This window comes from Canis lupus, chromosome 2 (assembly GCF_048164855.1).
Source record: "Canis lupus baileyi chromosome 2, mCanLup2.hap1, whole genome shotgun sequence".
Classification (NCBI taxonomy): Eukaryota; Metazoa; Chordata; class Mammalia; order Carnivora; family Canidae; genus Canis; species Canis lupus.
In genome coordinates this window covers 54,942,246-54,960,617 of record NC_132839.1, presented here as the reverse complement: position 1 = coordinate 54,960,617, position 18,372 = coordinate 54,942,246, and the positions used below count along the sequence as shown (strand labels likewise).

At 38.1% G+C, this 18,372-nt stretch overlaps 1 protein-coding gene across 5 annotated transcripts in view; it reads left to right on the top strand.

The window, feature by feature from the left end:
* The window catches only part of BLM (BLM RecQ like helicase), a 99,694-nt gene that overhangs the window by 13,667 nt on the left and 67,655 nt on the right, over positions 1-18,372 (top strand). Inside the window, exon 1 of one of the 5 annotated variants that reach the window (XM_072800468.1) lies at positions 15,808-15,833. The exons of the other annotated variants lie outside the window; for them this stretch is intronic. The gene's annotated coding sequence lies outside the window, so the exon portion shown is untranslated. Of the gene's footprint in view, positions 1-15,807; positions 15,834-18,372 lie in introns of those variants that run through there. 5 annotated transcript variants of the gene reach the window in all.

The following is an 18,372-nucleotide window of genomic DNA, read 5'->3' as shown; positions in this document are numbered from 1 at the left end:
CATTAAAAGGATTATTTGCCATGACCCAGGGGGATTTATTCCTGGGTGGTTCAACATCTGCAAATCAATCAATGTGATACACTACATTAATAAAGGAAGGGATAAGAACCATATGATCCTCTAGTTGATGCAGAAAAAATATTTCAAAAGTACAGCATCCTTTCTTGATTAAAACTTTCAATGTAGGGATAGAGGGAACATACCTCAATATCATAGAGCCATCTATAAAAAAGCCCACAGCAAGAATAGTAATCTCAATGGGGAAAAACTGAGAGCTTTTCCCCTAAGGTCAGGAACATGGCAGAGATGTCCACTATCACCACTGTTATTCAACATAGTACTAGAAGTCCTAGGCTCAGCAGTCAGACAACAAGAAAAAATAAAAGGCATCCGAATCAGCAAAGAAGTCAAGCTCTCCCTCTTTGCAGATGACATGATATTCTGTATGGAAAACCCAGAAGACTTGACCCCAAAATTCCTAGAACTCATACAGGAATTCAGCAAAGTGGCAGGATATAAAATCAATGCACAGAAATCAGTTGCACTTTTGTATACTAAAAATGAGACAGAAGAAAGAGAAATGAAGAAATCAATCCCATTTACAGTTGCACACAAAATCATAAGATACCTAGGAATAAAACTAACAAAGAGGCAAAGGATCTGTGCTCAGAAAACTATAGAACAGTTATGGAAGAAATTGAAGACACAAATGGAAAAACGTTCAATGCTTATAGATTAGGAGAATAAATATTGTTAAAATGTTTAGGCTACCTAGAGCAATCTACACATTCAGTGCAATCCCTATCAAAATACCATCACCTTATTTCACAAAGTTAGAACAAATAATCCTAAAATTTGTAAGGAACCAGAAAAGACCCCTAATAGCCAGAGGAATGTTGAAAAAGAAAACCAAACACAATTCTGGACTTCAAGCTCTATTATGAAGCTGTAGTCATCAAGACAGTGTGGTACTGGCACAAAAACAAACACATAGATCAATGGAACAGAATAGAGAATCCAGAAATGGACCCTCAGCTATATGGTCAACTAATCTTCGACAAAACAGGAAAAAATATCCCATGGAAAAAAGTCTCTTCAACAAATGGTGTTGGGGAAATTGGACAGCCATATGCAAAAGAATGAAACTGGATCATTTCCTCACACCATACACAAAAATAGACTCAAAATAGATGAAAGACCTAAATGTGAGACAGGAATCCATCAAAATCCTAGAGGAGAATATAGACAGCAACTTTCGTGACCTTGGCCACAGCAACTTCTTACTAGACACATCTCCAAAGGCAAGGGAAACAAAGGCAAAGGCAAAAATGAACTATTGGTATTTCATTAAGATAAAAAGATTTTACACAGCAAAGGAAACAGTCGACAAAACCAAAAGACAACAGAGTGGGAAAAGATATTTGCAAATGACATATCAGATAAAGGGCTAGTATCCAAAATCTATAAAGAACTTATCAAACTCAACACCCAGAGAACTAATAATCCTATCAAGAAATGGGCAGAAGTCATTAACAGACATTTCTCCAAAGAAGACCTACAAATGGCCAACAGACACATGAAAAAATGCCCAGCATTACTCAGCAGCAGCGAAATACAAATCAAAACCACAGTGAGATACACCTCACACAGCAGTCAGAATGGCTAAAATTAACAAGTCAGGAAACAACAGATATTGGCAAGGATGCAGAGAAAGGGGGACCCTCGTACACTATTGGAGGGAATGCAAGTTAGTGCAGCCACTCTGGAAAACAGTATGGAGGTTCCTCAAGAAGTTGAAAATAGAGCTGCCCTATTAGCCAGCAATTGCACTACTAGATATTTACCCCAAAGATACAAATGTAGTGATCCGAAGGGGCACCTGCACCCGATGTTTATAGCAGCAATGTCCACAATGGAATACTACTCAGCCATCACAAAGAATGAAATCTTACTGTTTGCAACGACATAGATGAAACTAGAGGGTATGATGCTCAGCGAAATAAGTCAGTCAGAGAAAGACAATTTTATATCACTCATGTGTGAAATTTAAGAAACAAAACAGAGGACTATAGGGGAAGAGAGGAAAAAATAAAACAAGATAAAACACAAGACTTAATCATAAGAAAGAAACGGAGAGTAGCTGGAAGGGAAGAGGTGGAGGGTAGGGTAACTGGGGGTTGGACATGATGGAAGGCACGTAATGTAATGATCGCTGGATGTTATATAAGACTGATGAATCACCGAATTCTACCTCTGAAACCAATAATACAGTATATGTTAGTTAATTGAATTTAAAAAACCTCCTGTTGGCTATTTGATTTGGATTGCACTGAATAAATGGATTAATTTGGAGATAACCCTTATTTTTTTTTCTTTAAGATTTTATTTATTTATTCATGAGAGACACAGAGGCAGAGAGGCAGAGATACAGGCAGAGGGAAAAGCAGGCTCCATGCAGGGAGACCAATGTGGGACTCGATCCCAGGTCTCCAGGATCAGGCCCTGGGCTGAAGGCGGTACTAAACCGCTGAGCCACCCAAGCTGCCCAACCCTTATTTTTTAAATAGTGCTACTTCTACAAATGAGCAAAGGAAAAAGGAAATAAACCAAAAAACAGGCTCTTAAATATAGAGAATGGATGATTACTGGAGGGGAGGTAAGTGGGAAGATGGATGAAACAGGTGATGGGGATTTAAAAGTACACTTATCATGATGAGCACTGAGTAATATATAGAATTTTTGAATAACTGTATTGTACATCTAGAACTAATATTACATTGTATGTTAACTATACTGGAATTAAAATTAAACCTTCAGTTCTCCATATTAAAAAAATTACATAAAAATTTTAAAAATAAAATTAAAAATTTTATTTATTTGAGAGAGAGCAGGCATGAGTGGGGCAGGTGGGCAGAGGGAGAGAATCTCAAGCAGATTCCCTACGGAGCGCAGAGCCCCATGTGGGACTCGATCCCACCACCCTGAGATTATGACCTGAGCAAAAATCAAGAGTCAGGCACTTAACCAACTGAGCCACCTAGGAGCCTGTATAGCTTTCTTTTAGGTGAGTTTTTTTTTTTTTTTAATCATTTCATTTTCACCTTCTAGATTTTAAGTTATTCTATTTTTATTCTTCATTCTAGTGGTTACCCTAGAATGTGCAGCATGCATATTTGTCCTCTCAAAGTCTAAAACTAAACAACACCATACACCCCTTAAATCACAGAGGCCTTGGAGCACCTCACTTATGTGTCATTACTGTTGGGTATTTTAACTATTTTATTTTTCACCCTACAAGACATTATTATTATTGCTTTGTGCAGTCAAGGCTTGCATAGATTTAGTCATGTATTTACCACTTTCTTGACTTCCTTCAGTCCACCTATCATGTGAGAACTTCCATCTAGGCTTACTTTTCTACTGCCTTAAATACTTCCTTCAGAATCTCATTTAATGAGAGTCACTGGTGGCAAACTATTGGTTTTGGTGATCTGAAAATTTTTTATATTGCCTTGATTTCTTTCTTTTTTTCTTTTTTTTTAAGATTTTATTTTATTTTTTAATTTTTTTATTGGAGTTCAATTTGCCAACATATAGCATAACACCCAGTGCTCATCCCGTCAAGTGCCCCCCTCAGTGCCTGTCACTGAGTCACCCCAACCCCCCGCCCACTTCTCTTTCCACCACCCCTTGTTCATTTCCCAGAGTTAGGAGTCTCTCATGTTCTGTCACCCTCACTGATATTTTCACTCATTTTTTTCCTTTTCCCCTTTATTCCCTTTCACTATTTTTTATATTCCCCAAATGAATGAGACCATATAATCTTTGTCCTTCTCCGATTGACTTATTTCACTCAGCATAATAACCTCCAGTTCCATCCATATTGAAGCAAATGGTGAGTATTTGTCGTTTCTAATGGCTGAGTAATATTCCATTGTATACATAGACCACAGCTTCTTTATCCATTCATCCTTATATGGAGACCATGGCTCCTTCCACAGTTTGGCTATTGTGGACATTGCTGCTATAAACATCGGGGTGCAGGTGTTCCGGCGTTTCACTGCATCTGTATCTTTGGGGTAAAGCCCCAGCAGTGCAATTGCTGGGTCGTAGGGCAGTTCTATTTTTAACTCTTTGAGCCACACAGTTTTCCAGAGTGGCTGCTGCACCAGTTCACATTCCCACCAACAGTGCAAGAGGGTTCCCCTTTCTCCACATCCTCTCCAACATTTGTTGTTTCCTGTCTTGTTAATTTTTACCATTCTCATTGGTGTGAGGTGGTATGTCATTGTGGTTTTGATTTGTATTTCCCTGATGACAAGTGATGCGGAGCATTTTCTCATGTGCTTGTTGGCCACGTCTAAGTCTTCCTCTGTGAAATTTCTGTTCATGTCTTTCGCCCATTTCACGATTGGATTGTTTGTTTCTTTGCTGTTGAGTTTAATAAGTTCTTTATAGATCTTGGATACTAGCTCTTTATCTGATATGTCATTTGCAAATATCTTCTCCCATTCTGTAGGTTGTCCTTTAGTTTTGTTGACTGTTTCTTTTGCTGTGCAGAAGCTTTTTATCTTGATGAAGTCCCAATAATTCATTTTTGCTTTTGTTTCCCTTGCCTTCATAGATGTATCCTGCAAGAAGTTACTGTGGCCAAGTTCAAAAAGGGTGCTGCCTGTGTTCTCCTCTAGGATTTTGATGGATTCTTGTCTCACTTTAGATCTTTCATCCATTTTGAGTTTATCTTTGTGTATGGTGTAAGAGAATGGTCTAGTTTCATTCTTCTGCATGTGGCTGTCCAATTTTCCCAGCACCATTTATTTATTTATTCATGAGAGAGACAGAGAGAGAGGCAGAGACAGGCAGAGGGAGAAGCAGGCTCTCTGTGGGGAGCCCGATGCAGGACTCGATCCCAGGACCCTGGGATCATGCCCTGAGCTGAACTCAGATGCTCAACCACTGAGCCACCCAGGCGCTCTGCCTTGATTTCTTTCCTAACAACTTTGAGAGGTAATTCACATAGTGTAAAATTCACCCATTTCGAGAACAACTCAGTGGCTCTTACTATGTTCATAGACTTGTGCAGCCATTGTCATGACTGATTTCAAAACATTTTCCTCAACCCAAAGACAACCTCCACACCCTTCACCATCATCCCCCAATCTGATCACCACCTCACTCCCAGGCACTCACAAGCTACTTTGTTTATACAGCTTTGCTTATTCTGGACATTTCATATAAATAGAATCATATCATATCATATGTGGTTCTTATGACTGGTTTCTTTGCCTTAGTGTAATATTTCAAGGTTCTCATTATTGTAGCATGAAACAGTACTATATTCCTTTGTATGACCAAATATTTCCTCACAGGGATACCTATGTTTTATTTTTCCATTCATCAGTGGATGGACATTTGGGTTGTTTTGCTTTTTGGGTATTATGAATACTGCCTCTGTGAACATTCAGGTACAAGTATTTGTTTGAATCCATGTTTTCTGTTCTTTTGAGTATATATCTAGGAGTGAAATTGCTGGTTTCTCTGTGTTTAATCTTCTGAAATACTGCCAGACTTTTCCAACACAGCTGCACCATTTTATGCTCTCACAACAGTGTATGAGGGTTCCAATTTCTCTGCATCCTCAGCACTTATCCGTTGCTTTTGTTATAGTCAGTTTTAAAAGTAACAACTTTACTGAGATGTAATTCACAAATCACAAAATTCATCCTTTTAAAGTATATAATTCAATCTCAATTTTTGAAGGATAGTTTTGCTGGGAAAAGAGTTCTAGGTTATTTTCTGTCAGCACATGGAAAGTGATTTTCATTTTTGCTGAAGAGAAATCAATTTTCTGTTCAAATGTTGCACAATGATGTATTTTGGTATGGATTTCTTTTTATCTATCCTGCTCAGAATTTGTTTGGTTTCTTGAATCTGAAGATTCATGTCTTTGATTCTGGAGGAAACATCTGAGCTGTTATCTTTTTAAGTATAAATTCTGCCTCAGTTTCTCCTCTTTCTGGAACGAGATTTCTGTTAGAATCACTATATCTTCTGTGTCTTTTAACTTCTCTTATTTTCCACCTGTTTTCTTTATCTCTCTGTGTATGCATTTGTTATGTCAGAAACCATGAAGGATCTTAGATTTTGTCCTGTTTTTAAACTAGTAAGTTACCTTGTCATAGTTTTTTATACACATTTATATATGTACTGACAAGACCCAAGACCCCTGGATCAGAGATATAGACAATTTATTACAGCAAAAACAGCCAGCAATATCTTATATCAGTTTCTTGTGCCCTGATTCCCACAGGGTGAGGCAATAAGGACTAGGTGATACCTGTACGTACATGCAGTTTAGTGCATCACAGAAAAGGAACTCCAAAACCCAGAGACTTTGAGCACTGAATTGCTGACACATATGCACATCCTTCCTTCCAGAGAGATTACTTGTTACCTTAGGATGTAGGCAGGTCTACCCTGGGGTGAGATGGGGAGGGTGTCTTAAGGTTTATTACCCTGAAATGTAAGGAAATATCTCAAGGGAGAGAAAGGAGAGGGCTTTGTCTTTACTACTGTGGGATGTCTCTCGGGAGGTCTGACTCCAGATCTCTCTGGAGGGACATGCTATCTCTAGCTGCCAAAGACTTAACATGTCCTTTGCTCAAAAGGCTTGGACCAGGTAAGAAGGTGAGAAATCCCTGGAGACGGATCTTGGACACTTTTTTCTGATTTTCCCTCCCATTTACTAATATCTCTTTAGTTGTGTGTAATGTATTGGTAAATCCATTCATTGAATTCTTAGTTTTGGTTATTGTATTTTTCATTTTTAGAAGTCCTTTTGGCAAGATCATACTGCAGTTATTTCCAAGCTTGTCTTTGATTTTTCTAAACATAAGTTTAGTTGCCTTACACTTTTATGCCTGTTCGACCATTTCTATTACTGCAAGGTCTCATTCCTGGTGCCTTGTTTCCTTGTGTGCTTGGCTATTTTTGTCTGTGTTTGCTATACATTGTCTTGAAAAATTATTTATGGAAATTATTTAAGCCCTAAGATATATATTTCTCCAGAGACATTTTTGCATTTGCTTCTGCCAGGTACTTTGGAGCTAGGATCACTTCAATCTAAATTAATGACTTGAAGTTTTAAGAAATTATTCAGGTGTACAAATTGATTTGAAAATATTCTTGGGGGATCCCTGGGTGGTGCAGCGGTTTGGAGCCTGCCTTTGGCCCAGGGCGCGATCCTGGAGACCCAGGATCAAATCCCACATCGGGCTCCCGGTGCATGGAGCCTGCTTCTCCCTCTGCCTGTGTCTCTGCCCCTCTCTCTCTCTCTCTCTCTCTCTCTGTGTGTGTGTGTGACTGTCATAAATAAATAAATAAATAAGAAAATATTCTTGGGCTTGTGATCTCAGGATCTTTCCCACATAGCCCCTCTCAATTGGTAACTTCTATTCACTTACAAACACCAGCAATAGAAGTGGGATTTAAGGGACTCCTGGGTGGCTCAGCGGTTGAGCACCTGCCCTTGGCTCAGGGCGTGATCCGCGGTCTCAGGATCAAGTCCCACACCGGGCTCCCTGCCTGGAGCCTGCTTCTCCCTCTGCCTATGTGTCTGCCTCTTTCTCTCTCTGTGTCTTTCATGAATAAAAAAAAAAAAAAAAAAAGAAGTGGGATTTAATATTAGTTTACCTTTTCCCAAACGATAAGGCCGTTGGGGTTGCCGATTTTATAGGGGGACTTTCCCCCCTGGTTAGGCCTAACTTTCATTCTGTCTTTTCCCTCCAAGGCTATCAAAATTGATACCCAGATTCTCAGGATTTAGACATCTGTCTTAGGACAAAAGCAGTTTCAGTGCTCTCCTTAACTCTCTAGTTGTCCACTTTGATTTAGGTTTTGGCCTGTTAGGGGCACCTGAGTGGCTCAGCGAGCGGTTGAGCATCTGCCTTCAGCTCAGGACATGATCCTGGATCCAGGAATAGAGTCCCGCTTCGGGCTCCCCGCAAGGAGCCTGCTTCTTTTGTCTATGTTTCTGCCTCTCTCTGTGTGTCTCTCATGAAAAATAAAATCTTTAAAAGAAAGTTTTAATTTTTTTTTTTACTTCTAATCAGGGATTTGATGTATTTAATAATTATTTTTTTACTCAACAATAATCTAGAGTAACTATCAACAAATCTTTTCTAAAAAAAGCCAGATAGTAAACATTTTAGGCTTTGCAGACCAGATAGTCTCTGCCATAACTACGCAACTATGGTGTTAAAGCAGCTAGCTATAGGTAGTATGTGAACAAATAAGCATAGTTGTGTTTCAGGAAAACATTGCTTACAAAACCTGGCTGCAGGCCAGATTTGGCCTGTGTGTCTGTAGTTTGCCAGCTCCTGATCTAGAGTATATTGCTTACTGAACATCCCAGTAACACTTGTTAAATACTGATTATTTTCCCTATTTTGTTATGTTTTTCTCATCACACATTAAACATTACGTTTTAGAGACCAGGTTTTTCTTTTTTAAAGATGAGTACCATGCCTTTTAAATTACTGTCACATTTAACATAATTGTATTTCTAATGCTGGTTCCAGCCCCAATATTGTGCTTTTGACAAAAGAACTTTAGAAGCATTTTTGTTGAGTTTTGTAAAGTATTCTTGTGGTGTTTTAATTGGAATTTTGTTAAACTCTTGAATTAATTTATGAAAGACTGCTATCTTAATGACATTTAAAGCTTTCATTGAAGAATATGAAATATTTGTCTATTTTTCCAATTTTTCTTTATTTCTCCTAGTAATATTTGGTCATTTTCTTTATATCATGAAGATGTATATCTTTTGTTAGGTTAATTGGTAGTTTAATACTTTTCATTGCTATTGTTAACTGAATGCTTTTTAAAATTTGGATTTTCTAGTTAGTTATTACCACTACACACGAATACACTTGCCTTCTGTGGATTTATATTTATCTTTTATTTAACCACTTTGCTGAAGTTTTAATTATCTATTGTTATGACTGATTTTCTTTGGATTGTGTTGGTATATAATCATATTGTCTACATGTAATGATATTCTCATCTCTTCTAGTATTTTCCTTTTTGAATATTTTCACATTGGCAAATATGTGAAAATGTGAGAGTGAAAATAAGTGAACACCCTTGTTTTTTGGCCCTATTTTTAATGGATTCATCCCTACTGTAAAATATATTACAGTGAGTCTTGGTTTCAATTTCTTTTTTTTTTTTTTTGTTTCAAATTCTAATTCTGTGTTTCAGTCTACCTATTAGAAATGATTTGAGTTTTATCAGCTGGCTTTTCAAAAATACATTGATAGTACATAGTATATTATTCTATATATATGAATGAAGTTCAAGAATAGGCAAAACTAATCACTGGTGATAGAGTCAAGTAGTGGTTACATCTAGGGTATATTAACTGGGAAAGAAAACAAGAAAGCATACTGAGGTGTTACCGATATTCTATATTATAATTGAATGTTATTTATTTAATTGAATATATAAGTAAAACTGTATTGAGAGGTACATTTAAGATCAATGCACTTTACTCCATGTATGTTTTACCCCAATAGAAATATATTTTTAGAATCTATGGATCTGATCATACTATTATTAAGTAAACTGTTAAGATGACGTGTTAATGGTTTTACTTAATATTAAACAGCTTTATATTTCTGGCATAAGCCGTAGTTGATCACAGTTATTCTTTTGAGTGGAACCTGGGTGGTACAGTTGGTTAAGCACTTGACTCTTGGTTTCAGTTCAGGCTGTGATCTCAGAGCTGAGTCTGTTTGAGTTTCCCTCTCCCTCTCTCTCTGCCCCTTACCTCCCACCCCATGCATGTGTGCTCTCTCTCATTCTCACTTTCTCTCTCCCTCAGATAAATAAATAAGTAAATAAGTCTTTCAAATAAATAAAGTCCTTTGAACCATCCTTTCTATATTCTTTAAAATTGTTTTTTATTCTTTAATTTAATAAGTGTTAATAAAGCGCTAGGTATTTAGAGATGCTGTGGGTCATAAAACCAATAGTGGCCCAATCTGCATAGTACTCAAAATCTAGTAGAAGAAATAACCAATCAAGTAATTACAAAAGTGAATGTAGAGTTACAACTGTGATAAGAGCTGCAATTAAGAGGTATTTATTATCATAAAAATGTATTATAGAGGAATTATTCTTTATCAAACACAGATATCTATATACTTGTTGTCTCCCAGATAACATTCTAAACACTTCACAAATACTGATTTGCTCAAATTCACGGAACAACCACTTGAGGTTGGGGGGCATTGTATAGATGAGTAATCTGAGGGACAGAGAGGTTAAATGGCAGTGTCCAAGGGCACTTAATAAATGGCAGAGCCAGGATACAAACCCATGTACTTTGGCTCAGAACCCATGCTTTTAACCTCCTCCCTAAATACGGGTTTTCCTTAAGGAAGTAATGATTCAGATGACATACTGAAGGATGAGTAGGAGCAAACTGTGTCAAGAGGGTCTGATAGAAGGCTCCTGTTTCAAAAAGGAACATGTAGTCAACTATGTCATATATTAAGAGGTCAGAAAAGAGAAGGGTCAAAAAGGCTATTGGATTAAGTAATATAGAGATCGTTAGTGGCCCTAGTAAGGGTTTTAGCTTTGTGGTCAGGTAGAAGCCAGATTTATATGAGGAAAAGATGATTGAGGGTTGGGAAATGGAGAGTGAAGGTAAGTCTTTCAAGAAGTTTGGCTGTAGGGGCACCTGGGTGGCTCAGTCATGTAAGTGTCTGACTCTTCAGCTCAGGTCATGATCTCAGAGTCGTGGGATGGAGTCCCACATTGGGCTTTACACCTGGTGCAGAGTCTGCTTGTCCCTCTCCCTCTGCTCCTCCTTTGTGTGTGTGTGTGTTTGTGTGTGTACTCTCTCTCAAATAAATAAAATCTTTTTTAAAAGGAGCGCTTGGGTGGCTCAGTTGGTTAAGCAACTGCCTTTGGCTCAAGTCATTCAGGGTCCTGGGATCGAGCCCCAAGTTGGGCTCCCTGCTCAGCGAGGAGTCTGCTTCTCCCTCTCTCTGTCCCTTTGCCCCTCTTCCCCTGCTTGTGCATGTGCTCACTCGCTCTCTTTGATAAAATTTAAAAAAAAAAAAGGTTGGCTCTACAGGGAAGGAGATATGGAGTCATATAGGTGTTATGTTTTGGGGTTTTCTTTCCTCAAAGGGAGAGGCTTTCACATGTTTAAAATCTAAAGGGATGCCAGTCAAGAAGAATGGACTAATTATACAAGAAAGAGAAAGATTAGTAATAAATAGAGTAAGGTTTTTGGAAAGGTGAAGGATGTGTAGGGGATCTAAAGATTCAGGTGGAGAACTTTGTCAAAGAGGGTAGCCCGGCTCCACATAAAGAGGGGGCTTGCAATTTGGCAGAAAAGTGGGGGTTTCCTGTGGTGGTTTCCATGTTCTCTGTAATATAGAAAGGAAGTCATCTGTTTGGAGAGAAGAGTAGAAGTTTGAGGAAGTAAAATGAGAGTAAATTGACCAGAGAAATGTACTTTTTCTTGGCAGAGCTGCAGGCCCATTTGAGGTTGGTGAGCATCAACTTAAGTTTCTTTGTACTTATGATATTTTAGAGTCAGGACCATGCTTGTTTTGGACAATGAATTTGTACAATGAATTTGGTGCTTTTTAGAGAAACTTTTTATAGTTCTTTCCATTTTAACTGTTCATTTTGGCTTCCTATTTCTCATATCAATATTGAGTACTTACATTTTTTTAAAACGTCTATTTAATTTAGATTTTTCAAATCAACCATCATGCTTTGATGTTAGTGTTTATATGTTTCTCGTTATGTTTTATTTTTTTTTATAGTTTACTTTTCTTATTTTTTTATTTTTAACTTATGATAGTCACAGAGAGAGAGAGAGAGAGAGGCAGAGACACAGGCAGAGGGAGAAGCAGGCACCATGCACCGGGAGCCCGACGTGGGACTCGATCCCGGGTCTCCAGGATCGCGCCCTGGGCCAAAGGCAGGCGCTAAACCGCTGCACCACCCAGGGATCCCTGTTTGTCTCTTCATTGTGCTCTAGAAACACCTCTTGGTGTTATCAGTTCCCCTATTTTTTCCTTATTGACTTTTATGCCCTTAATTTTTTTTAATTGTTATTCTGTACTTTTTCTAAGATTATACACATGTGTAATTACTTCATTATTTTCCTCTCCTTCAGCTATATTCAAATAAAACAGGTTGTTACCAAAGGCTGTGGTGGGCTCCTGGTGGGACTCAGAACCCCTTGAAACTTATTACAAAATTGTGTTCATTTTTCAGACAGAGGGTCCATTATTTTCATAAGATTGTTAACAGAATCTATGACCTAAAATGCTAAGAACTACTGCCAACTAAGTGTTCAATATATAGTGTTTTAATTATCACTCTTTAAAAATAGTATTATTTTATAATATTGAGATTTTTTTATCAGTTCCAGTTTTATTTAGACCATAATTTAAACTTTCTAAATTTTGTTTTTATTTTCCCTATTAATTTGTTTTTATTAACTTGTGCCTCCAACTTGAAACTATGTAGTCTCTACTTTTTAGTATATATTATTTCTTTGACAATTTTTTTTTTATTGCTCATCAACATTTTGGGATTATATTCTCTACTTCTCATTTTATTCCTTCCAAATACCTGCTTAGTTCTGAAATCATAGAAAGCTAATTTTAGAAGGAAACACAGAAATTCTCCAACCCAACCTCCTTACTTTACAAATGAGGGTGCTAGAGAGAGTAAATGAATTCCTCCAAGGTACACCATGAATTTGTGGTAGGATTAACCAAAGAAGCTGGGTTCTTTAATACAGTTCTCATTCCCACTGGTCTTTGCATTTTGTACTAAATTGATGCTGTGATCTCCTTACAGTTCTGTTTCTTTCCATTATCTCTCCTTGCATTTTTAACAGTTTTAGCTTTATTCATTTTTTTGCTGTGGTATTTGGGTCATAGAGATTAAGTATAGTTTGGACTTTTTTTTATCATTCTGCAATGACTTTTTATTTATTCCCTTTGCCTTGGGCTCTTTGATATAATATGTAGGTTCTTTCTTTTTTTAGCTCTTAGCAGCTGTTTTAATTTTACTTATTAAATATAACTGGAAGTTAAAAGTCTAAAAGTTGGAGTATTTATTTATTTATTAAGATTTTATTTATTCATTCATGAGAGACACAGAGAGAGAGAGGCAGAACACAGGCAGAGGGAGAAGCAGGCTCCATGCAGGGAGTCCGACGTGGGACTTGATCCCAGGACTCCAGGATCACGCCCTGGGCTTGAAGGCGGCGCTAAACCGCTGAGCCACCAGGGCTGCCTGGAGAATTACTTTACATTTTTACCATGAATTTTAAAAAGAAAGATAATTAAAACCTACATAATAAAAATAGTGGTATGGAAGAACTGTGGGCAAATGGATTTGGTAACCACCCGATAACCCTATAATTAATAAATTTCCCTTTCTTATGAGATACAGTGGGATTACACATTTTGACAGCTTTGCTTTTCATAGTTAAGTCACACAGAGATATGCCTCTTCCCAGAAGATAAACTATGCATGACAGTAAATGAAGAAAATAACATTTATGAAATCCTAGTCAGAAGTCTCTCTTCATTTAGAAATTGTGTTTGCATAATGTTTGATTAGAGGAGAAAGTGTTGCTTGTCTCTGGTGCCCTGTCAAGGTGAAGTTGAGGTTTATAAGGTTAAAATTTGCCCTCACTTTTGCCGCAGGAAAGGTAGCTCCTCCCTTTGAACAGTAACCAAGTGAAGTAACAGTAACCAAGTGAAGTAACCAAGTGAAGTAACAGTAACCAAGTGAAGCTCACCCCTGAAACCTCTACTTCCAGCAGAAAACTGAAAACAGTACAAGACATACTTGAATGTTAGTTGGCAGTGAATTTCTTTCTTTCTTTCTTTTCTTTTCTTTTCTTTTCTTTTCTTTCATTTATGATAGTCACACAGAGAGAGAGAGGGGCAGAGACACAGGCAGAGGGAGAAGCAGGCTTCATGCACCGGGAGCCCGACGTGGGATTCGATCCCAGGTCTCCAGGATCGCGCCCTGGGCTAAAGGCAGGCGCTAAACCACTGCGCCACCCAGGGATCCCGGCAGTGAATTTCTTAAGAGTAGTCTTTTTGGCTAGTCTGTCCTCATGTCCTAAAGTAGCCACCTTACGACAACAAAAAGAATAAAAGAAAGACTTGACCTAGAGAGAAGGTAGTGCTACTGATTTTGATAGATCCCAAAATAGTAACTTTAGTCACATTTATTTGAAAGAAAAGGAATTCTGCGTTAAAAAAGAGAGAAAACTTTGCTTTTTCTGCCCTTTGTTTTCCTGCAGTCTTTTTTTAACCTTAACTTTTGTTGTAATAATTCTGCATTTCATAGCAACAGTCTTTTTCCCACCAGTGTTTTCAGAATATGTCTAATAGACCTGGTTAACTCAGATGAGCCATTCCTTCCACTAACTTTTTAAATTTTTGTTTATTTTTAAACACTGAAAGAAGTTAACAGGTTATTACAATGTATTTTATTTAACAATCTAAAAGTTCCCAGCTGTCAGCAGTTCTGGTACAATTTCAGGTATATTTGGCATATTCCATGGAGCTGTTAGTATAGCAAACCTTGTAGGTAAAATACATAAGTCTTGTTTGTTGTTTGTTTGTTTGTTTGTTTGTTTTAAGTGAGAGGGCTGGTAGGGGCAGAGGAGGAGAGAGAATCCCAAGCAGGCTCCACACCCAGTGGGGAGCCCCATGCCAGGTGATCTCATAACCCAAGATCATGACCTGCATGGAAATCAAGTCAGATGCCTAAATGACTGAGCCACCCAGGCGCCCCTACACGTACTTTTGATAGCATACATGAAGGGATCTCTCTGAAATTGACCTCAGTAGTCTTGTTCTCAGCAGACTGATTCAGGCTGCACAATGTGGCTTATATTGTTCCAGATGTTAGTATATGTTCTCTTTCCACAATAAGTTCATGACCATCGAAAGACATCAATTTGACATCCATGGTGTCAGGGCCTTCACAGCCATTATAGGTTTTCTCTTCTCCACCTCTCATATTCTTAGGAAATTCTGCTTCACTTTCACAGGACCTTTAGTAGTTTCCTGATGTGGGAGGGACATAGAGTCTTCAAGCCACCTGCTTGTGTCTACCTAAATTTATGTTTTTAAAGTCAGTGTTACTATTTGAACATTTTTTTAAAGATTTATTTATTTATTTTAGAAAGTGTGCACACATGCATGTGCAAGCTGGGGGAGAGGCAGAGAGGGAAAGAAGATTCTGCTGAGCTTGGAGCCCCATCTGTGAACATTTCTTAACAGACAGTTTTGGAGATAAGGCTTGAATCTTAAAATGTTAAAACTCCAGGGACACCTGGGTGGTGCAGATGAGCATCTGACTCTTGGTTTGGACTCAGGTCATGATTTTAGGGTTGTGAGATTGAGCCCCCTATCATGTTCCACATCAGCATGAAGGCTGCCTGAGATTCTCTCCCTCTTTTCCCTGCCCCCTTTTGCACACAAGCGTGCTCTCTCTCAAATAAATAAATCTTTAAAAAACAAACAAACAAACAAAAAACTCCAAAAAGATTACTCTTTGGAGAATGAACAAAAGTTGCTTGGATCTTTTATGCTGAGGATCTTATTAACAGCTATATCCCTCAAGTAGTTGGAAGTAATTCTATTTATTATTACAAATGTGATACTTTTCTTGCTTTGCTACATGTAGGACTTTATCTTTTTTTTTTTCCTTTTAGGGGTTCCTGGCTGGCTCAATCCGTGGAGCATGTGACTCTTGATCTTGGGGTTGTGAGTTCAAGCCCCATGTTGAGTGCAGAGATTACTTAACTATTTTTTTTCCTTTTCATGTCCTTAGACTACTTCTTAGTATCACAGCCTGCTTGTTAAATAAAAATCCTCAGTTTCTGGCCTAAACCATTTTTCTTTATTCAAGATACTGTTCAGATAGGACCCCTTTAGTCGTTTATTCTTTGCCATTGGTTTTTTTTTTTAATTTACAAAAACTTGAAGTCTCGTTTACTGGGTATATGTTTTGAATTCCAGCTCTGGATTGTTGTTATTCTCTCATTCCTCTTTTCACTGATTTATTTATTCTTATTTATTCTGTGCTTGGATGTCGTTTTGTGGTTCATTTTGTTTCATTCAGCAAATTTTTTATAACTATTGAATCAGTATTTTGCTTATCACAATGGCTTAAGAATGACTTACCCCTCTTGTAAGTGAGAGAAAATTGTTAATCATTTACCGAAGTATTCTTGTGGGGCAGCCCCGGTGGCTCAGCGGTTTAGTGTTGCCTTTGGCCCAGGGTGGGATCCTGGAGATCCAGGATCAAATGCCATGTCTGGCTCCCTGCATGGAGCCTGCTTCTCCCTCTGCCTGTGTCTCTGCCTCTCTCTCTCTCTGTCTCTCATGCATAAATAAATACAATCTTTAAAAAAAAAAAAAGTATTCTTATGATTCCACTGGTGAGTCTAATTCAGAAGTTTATTTTACTTAAAGTTTTCTGGGCTCGTTGCTCTGTTCCTATTCTTTGGTATTGTGAAACTTTTCACTGATCTCTATTTTCAGTTAATTTTCCTCCATTAATTTTATATCATAGATTTTTGCTGTTAGTGAACAATTTTTTGTGTGTCAAACAATTTAATGTTCTAATGGAATAGGTACAAGGGAGACACTTTTTGCTTCTCAGCACTCACCAACTTCTTAAAGGCGATCCCACTGAAGGATATTGAGTAGAAAATTTGTGTGCTTGCTACCAGGCTCTGGACTGTGTCTCTGACTAGAGGATGGTACCCTCTGGGAATAACCAAAGAGTCATGTAGCTTAAAAGTAGGGAAAGTGCCCCAGGGTTAAGGCTGACTGCATGCTAACTATGAATCCATAATGTGTCACTACAGTTATGAAATATTTAATCAAACATTTGTCCTATTGAGGTGGTTAAATACATATCATCATGTTTTGGAGTGATGTTGGAAATCTCAGAGTACCATGGCTGATTTTGATCCAAAAATAAATAAGACATGGAAAATTCATAGAAGGATGAGATAAAAACTATAAAATCTTAGAAGGAATGTGGGGAAAAATTAAGTAATGATGCCGTGGACCATTTTGTTCTGCTCAATGTCTTAAGGTTGAAGATCTTGTGCCTCCACCTCTGTGTCAGCAGCTGAGGTTGAAATTCTGAGAGGCAGCAGTGTGACTTCACTCTTTCTCATTTATACTGTGAAGAATTTCCACACTGGACAGATCTTGGAGAGAGCATATTTCAACAAAAGACCAGTCTTTTTTAGAGAGGTGCCTGGGTGGCTCAACTGGTTGAGTTTCTGCCTTTGGGTTGGGTCATGATCCTGGGGTCCTGGGATCGAACCCTATGTCGGGCTCCCTGCTCAGTGGGGAGTCTGCTTCTCTCTCTCTCTCTCTCTCTCTCTCTCTCTCTCTGCCTCTGCCCCTCTCCTGCTTGTGTGAGCGCTCACTCTCTATCAAATAAATAAATAAAATCTTTATTTGTTAAAAAAAAAAAAAAAAAGAGGGACAACTGGGTGCCTCAGTGGTTGAGGGTCTACCTTTGGCTCAGGTCATGATCCTAGGGTCCTGGGATCAAGTCCCGCAGGGATCCTACTTCTCCCTCTCTCTGCCTATGTCTCTCTCTCTGTGTGTCTCTCATGAATAAATAAAAAAAATTCTAAAAAAAAAAATCCTTTTAAACTGGATATAAAATGGGGAAGTGCTAGAGTTCCTGGCTGGCTCAGTCAGAGGAGCCTGCGACTCTTGATCTTGGAGCTGTGAGTTCAAGCCCCTTGTTAGGACAAAATGGGAATGTGCCTTTGGACACACAGAAACTGGCCTTAACATATTGTCCATGTAAAAAAAATTAGGACTCTTTGGGGGAAATGGCTAATTCTAATTCTGGGGCAGAAAATGCACAATATTAGCCTGGAATATGTATTCATTCCAGATAGTGAGGGAGCTCACAAAGACTAGGTTATGTCAGAAGGACTAAGGAGATTCCCACTAGCCACACATGAAACAATTGGAGAATCAATAAGGATGAATGATAATTATTGGACTGAAATATGCCTAATACATTTAAGTGATGAGTTTATAATCTGAAAAAAAATTAACCATTGGGGGTTGTTAGAAAATCAAGTCATTGTTTTGAAAATTAATAAAGGAAAGAATCTAACATCCTGACTTTCCTGTGACTTTCCTGTGTGAATACTTACCTGTATTATACTAGGTAACAAACTAGGTCAGAAGAGACTTCTGTTGATAGAAATATACTAGGTAATGAATAAAGAAGGGACAACAGAATTAAAATACATCATTT